Source organism: Aptenodytes forsteri, unplaced genomic scaffold (genome assembly GCF_000699145.1).
Source record: "Aptenodytes forsteri isolate BGI_AS27 unplaced genomic scaffold, ASM69914v1 Scaffold255, whole genome shotgun sequence".
NCBI classification, from domain to species: domain Eukaryota; kingdom Metazoa; phylum Chordata; class Aves; order Sphenisciformes; family Spheniscidae; genus Aptenodytes; species Aptenodytes forsteri.
Genome location: NW_008794888.1, coordinates 9,933,140 through 9,939,803, shown reverse-complemented (window position 1 = coordinate 9,939,803; position 6,664 = coordinate 9,933,140). Strand labels below are relative to the sequence as shown.

The following is a 6,664-nucleotide window of genomic DNA, read 5'->3' as shown; positions in this document are numbered from 1 at the left end:
CCAGGGAAGTGGTTGAGTCACCATCCCTGGAGGTATTTAAAAGACGTGTAGATGAGGCGCTTAGGGACATGGTTTAGTGGGCATGGTGGTGTTGGGTTGACAGTTGGACTCCATGATCTTAGAGGTCTTTTCCAAACTTAATGATTCTATGATTTTCAAGAACTCCTGCTTTAATGTGTGATTAAATCTCCACTGAAAATCATTACTGTAATTAGTTTAATGAGGCAGGTCATTGCACTGAACTGTTTACAGTCCCTGTGATTTTTGGTGATATTCAAATACATGTAATACCAAGCAACATCCTGTTGTAGACTTACATGCTTTTAAGTATTGATGAACCTAGTCTGAGTGTCCCAGTCCTCTCCTCTCTGAAATCAACAGTCAGAACATGCTCACTTCAGTGGAAGCAGATTCAGGAGCCAAGAATTTACCTGTTTCTAACTGGTTTATATGAAGAATAGATCTGTTCCAGGAGCCTGCTAGTAATGTACAGCTAAAAAGTACATACACACAATGAACAGAAAGTTGGCACAATTTGCACTTGCCCAGGGAAGCATTTTATTATACATTCCATTAAAAAAGCATTAAGGCAACATTAAAGTTAGGTACCTAAGGGATATAAAGAGTCAGGAAATGTGATGCTAAAACTGAAGCAGATCTCTTCTCTTCACCTAGCTATCCGGACTCTTAAACAGCAACATTCACCATCCAAGTGCCCTTGCACAACAATTCAATCTTTCAGTGACCAAGACATTGCAAGAGCCCATCCTGACATCTGCACTGCTTCACCAAGAAACTCAACAGAGCTAGGTACTGCCTATGACCTACATAATGGTCCAGAAAGTTTGCCTTGTTCAAAACTTTCTCTAATTACTTTAAGAGCAAGGAGAACATTTTTGTGGGGTCTAGTAGGAACAGGATCGAGCCCACAACAAGCACCTTGACACATGCATGTCTCCTTGCATATCGTCCCATGGACTAATATACACAGCTATATTATGTGGATATGGCATCTGCCAAGCTTCCAAATACACAACCTGCCTTACACACTACGAAATTCCAGTAATCCTTTCAGGCTGCAGCCAAGGCAGCACAGAACTGCTTGCCTTTGTTTTCTTCTCTGACTACAGCATCACAGAATAACAGGCACAATTGTTTCTAAAGTATTGCCCATACGGAAAGTCCAATTTAAAAAGCAGAGTTCATTCGTGAGGTTGGATTGTCAAAGCTTATAAAGACCTTTCAGGAAACTCTAAAGCAAACCCTTGACCGAGGGCTACATCCTGCCAAGCTTTCGGCTTCCAACTCCCTGCCATTTCACACGGCTAATGTGCACTTTGAAAACACAGCTCTTCTCTGCAACTTCTGCTGTTCAATAAGCTCTTCTCACAGAGTTATCTTCGACCAAGGACTGATCAACATTATACAACTGGAAACAATGGCAGAGTGCAGACGTGGAGGAATACTGGAGTAGATGCTATTACTTATGAGGAGTAGATGCTATTACTTATGAGGAGCAGCTGAGGGAACTGGGGTTGTTTAGCCTGAAGAAAAGGAGGCTGAGGGGAGACCTCATCGCTCCCTACAACTACCTGAAAGGAGGTTGTAGCGAGGTGGGTGTCGGTCTCTTCTCCCAAGTAACAAGCGATAGGACGAGAGGAAATGGCCTCAAGTTGCGCCAGGGGAGGTTTAGATTGGACGTGCGGAAAAATTTCTTTACTGAAAGAGTGGTTAAACATTGGAACAGGCTGCCCAGGGAAGTGGTTGAGTCACCATCCCTGGAGGTATTTAAAAGACGCGTAGATGCGGCACTTAGGGACATGGTTTAGTGGACATGGTGGTGTTGGGTTGACAGTTGGATTCCACAATCTTAGAGGTCTTTTCCAACCTTAATGATTCTATGATTCTTTGAAACACCCAATTTGGGTGGTGCCAAGGCTGAGGCCCAAAGGCAGACCTTTGGTGATGAGAGAGTACTTTCCACCTGAACTAAACTGATACCATCAATAGAGACAAGCAGAAGCTTCTTACAGAGAGCTACCACTAGACGATGTCAAATAAATTAAGGGGGTTCCTAGCTCGGGTCTAACAAGAACAGCTTCCCAGCTACCTACTGTTTGTCTTCATCCTAGAGGCTGTACATCTGAAGGCAGATACCAAAAGCTTTCTATGTCGCCACTGAACACAGCCAACATTTTATTTTAAAAATCACAAATGTCAGATATGACAAGGACAAATAAAAATTAAAGGATATTTCCAACCATTCCACATTCAGTGCTGCCTGTTGTTTGGATAACCCACAAGCCTTTAACCACCAGTTAACTGGTGCAACTGCATTGGTTTACATTTGAAAAAAAAAATCCTTGATTGAATCATGAATTAGCATGGAAAAACTTAAGATTTTATTTATTTATTTATCACAGGCTGCCAGCGTTAGGCTGCTGCTGACCTGTGCTGGAAAGGCTATTTTTTCAGGCTGCACAGTAAATTAATTCTTCAGCCTTTTCAACTCATGGCCTTTCTGTTGAGGCTGCCAACAGACATACCAATTAGCGCTCACTGCGATGGTAGCTTGCTTTCATAAGGAACCAGTGGGGGTCTGAAAGGGAGACTTATTTATTTATAGTTGTAAAACTCAGTTTGAAAAAAACAGATTTGATTTTGTGCGCACATTTTGGGTTTGCTTCACTTTAAATATAAAGTGAGCAATGGATTCCTACATCCTAATCTCACCACATGCAGCAGTGAGAAACAAAAACAAGCCCACTGAAACCAATGATGGTGCGCTGGCAGGGAGAGATCCAAGTCCGCTGCTTGGTTAGAAGCTGGAGGCCTTCATCTTGTATTGGGCTAATTGGCTGGCATTCTTAATAATGAGTCCACAAAGTGGCTTAAAACCTTGGGTTTTAATGCACCAGAGGGAGGAGGGAAGGAGGGAAGGGTGTGAAAAGCTGTTTTTCAAAGCTAAATTGATAAAACAGCTCCCCGTGCAATTAAAAATCTGCAAAGCTGAGTAGTTGGCTTTGGAAAGCACCAACTGCGTAATTTATCGGGCTGGTTTATAAAGGGAGAGAAGATATCCGAGGACAGGAAAGGAATTTCATGGACATTTCAACAACACATCAAAACTATAGTGCATTTTGCCATCTCAAGATTTTTTTTTTGCCCTCCCTTCCATTAGTAGGGAGCAAGAAAAGGTATATCAGGGCTGCATCTCCAAAGCAGTTTCCAAGAACAAATTAAGGAGGGGAAGGGGAAAGGAGAAAAAAAAACCAGAACACCGCATTTTCCCTGCCTTCCCTCCTTATCAAGGGAGGAAAACCATGATGGCTCCAATATCCCACTAAGGGTACTGACATCTTTTCTAACCTTAAGTCCTCCAACTACAGCTTATATTAAGTCTCTGAAGAAGTCCTACGAAGAGGGCTGGGAAGAAGACAGGTTTAACATGAATTTAAGCTCATGTACTAGGAAGAAATGATGCAGGAAAAACATTTTAATAGTTTAATCCTTTAAAAAGCAAATGCACGCTCACACTAACAGTACAGCCAAAGCCCCTTTTTCCCCTCTGTTACCTCTGGCATCAGTACTGGACCACGGACTTTTTTATGGCTGATGGGGTATGAGGCAGGGGGGAAAGCAACCCCAAGCAACCATCAGAGGTGACTGACGACCACCACTCATTAGCAACAGGGACTACTCAGATCTGTGCTTGCTGAACATACCTGGGGAGGCTACAGCTCGTGGTGGCGCCAGGACATTACTCTACATGGAGCTGCAGGAACAGGTACACTTTAAAATGTTAGCAATGTCATTTGTGTTAACAAAACATAATGAAAAGTAACTCCTGTGCATGAAAAGCAGACATTTTTAGAACCCATTTCTGAATTGATTTTCATTTCAATCCTAGACTTTAAACACCCTTCAGTAGCATTTGAATTGACTTATCAGTGACTTGGTTAGGCTTATTTTGTGCAAGATGTGCTTTGGAGAAAAATGCTGCGAAAAATTTAGAAAGGGAAATTCATGGAGTTTTTATTCTTTTGACAAAACCAAGTCAGAAAGACTGCAACCTGCACTAATTTGGCAAATATTTTGGACAGAATTATTTTTAAAATTGCATTTGACTCAGCAACCAGTTTGATGGGGAAACTGAAAACACACACAGGGCTTTTTTGTGCTCAAGTGACTCAGGAACTTTTTAAGTCACAGCGACTCACCGTGTCACTAAAGCATTTAACAGCACTTGACTGGCAGCATAACCCATATTTAGAGACATTCAGAACCCAGCTGTCATCTTCGGCATCTAAATAAACTGATCAGCTGTAGGCACAGATATCAAGAAGCACATACAGACATGGACTCTTTATTCTCATTGCTAACAGAAGACTATCATAAGCTGCATAGGTGCCTTTATTTATGTTACAGTACAGAAATTGCTTTGGTTGGTGTGATACATCTTCTGTTACAGACTCAGAAATAGGCCCGCTAACACAACTGTGACATCTCATGTTAGCAAATATGATCAATCCAAGAAAAAACTCCAAATCCTTTGTGGGAAAGGGACATTTATTTGTTCTTTTGTATAGTACAGGAGATCTCAGTTCATAACTGAAGTTTTTGGCTACAACAGCAACAAGTAGCAAAAACACTTCATATGTCTGCAAGACTCCAGTCTGGATATACCCAGGATAACACTATGCTCGACACCAGCAATTATGAAATTTCAGCAAAATGCTTGAATAAGGAGCACAACGCTGCGCATCCTTTGCAGATGGCTGGTGAGGGAGAATGCCTTCAGACTCCTGGCTAGGGTCACTGTTTACCTATGCTAAATATCCAGATTTATTGAACATCCTCTTAAGGGCTTTACAAAGGAGCTTCAGAAGGCTAAAAATCCTGCTTCGTGTCCCTAGTGACCTGCAAGACAAAAGCAGGATGAACTCATCCTGCCCACCCACAGTCATGCACGTTTCTTGGGGCCGGCGGCAATGACTCGAAGCAGCACATCTGCTGTTTAATGGTTGTGCTAAATTATTGCAGAAAAGGTATAAGGTCTCTGATAGCAAGAGGTACAAGTTGCAGGCTGCAGACCTTCCTGATGTGTTTAAATCACATGTAGCTGCTCTAGTTGAACCTAGTTACGCTAGGCTGCACTTAACACAAAATGCTGTGATGCCTTTAATTGGGCTAGTAAGTGCAACTGATTGTAAATAATTATAGTGTGGTCCTCAGGGATGATCATTAGTAGCCACAGGCATGGAGACCCAATTGGCCACATTCACCACAGTGCCTAATTCTGCAGTTCACAGGTATTTACCAGGAATGTGTTTGGTTCGGCTGTATCTTCAGCACTTGAGGCGGGGGATAAAAAGCTTCCAATTCCCCACACATCTTTTAATACTATACTTTATTAATGCATTGGCCATCTGACTATGCAATTAAAGCATCACTGAAATAATCCTCCCTCTAGTAGAACAACAACTCACGAACACAAGATTGATAGTATGCTAGAAAAACTCCGAGTCACATGTATGCTGCATGGTGACACGGGGTTTTAAGTACTTGCTAATTTCAGGCCAGTATTGAAATCCCCTTGCTTATTCTTAGTTACGCAGAAGTATATCCTGAGTTCTGGGCCTATTTTGTACATCTGTTTCAACATTTTTTTGTATTAATACATAATTTTTAGAAAAAAACTCTCTCATCCTAAGCTACCAAGGTTAAAAGAAGTAAGATGTCCTCAGTTTTTACCGCTTCTTTTACTGGAGTAATTTACCTTTTAATATTCATAACATGACTCCATTAGCACATTTAAGAAGTGCTAGGAGAAGATCTTTTAATCATGGAGATAACTGTTTATGATAGCTGTCTGTTGTTAATTAGTTTGCAAGCCTTACACTCTGCTGAGGATGCTCAGAGAGGATTCTTACAAACACAGATCTTTTACACGTGTACAAGCTGGATTCTGCACATAGGCATACCACTACCACCTGAATGTAAATAAAATGCCCCAAATATTCAAGTTGCATTTAAAATGGAGTTGTTCTGGCAAGGAACATTCTTTATCCCAATTCTAAACAGCTGGAACATGTTATCAGGAGATTGCAACAGCCCAATTCAGGCATTTGATTTACTTTTAAAACAGCATTTGCCAAAGTACTGTTGTACCTTAGCACAGAATGCCCCTTAGTACAAAACATACCTAGCTGGAAGTGCCCCTCCTCTCCAAATAGGTCACGCAATATTGTTACACTTAAAATTGTATTATTTGTGTTTTAGAAAATATTAAAAATCCCTAAAAACTGAATAGAGCCTTATTCACATTTATAACTAACTTGAATTTACTATAAAATTTGATTGTAGTTGTGTGTATTCATCTATTTTTAATCTGACTTCCTAAAGGAATGAGGTTTACAGGGCCAACCATTGATTTCTTCCCCCTCTTCCTCCTCCCAAATAGATGACTGGACTCCTTTGCCCATTTACAAAATCAAAAAACAGCAAAGCTTTCAAATATGACTAAATCTCTGTAAATATACAAAAATCTGGGGCTAGAGAGAGAGGACACTTATCCCTAACCATTGTGCACAGAGAGGGAAAGGAGGGATATTCAGCAGTTACATTTCTGTTTGGCAGCCATTGTTTAGCCAAACCAGCGAGC

The 6,664-nt window shown here is 41.1% G+C and overlaps 1 protein-coding gene across 1 annotated transcript in view; it reads right to left on the bottom strand.

Annotated features, from left to right (window-relative positions):
• Nucleotides 1-6,664, bottom strand: part of PDIA5 (protein disulfide isomerase family A member 5) — a 128,369-nt gene that overhangs the window by 43,721 nt on the left and 77,984 nt on the right. The gene's annotated exons all lie outside the window — the stretch shown is intronic.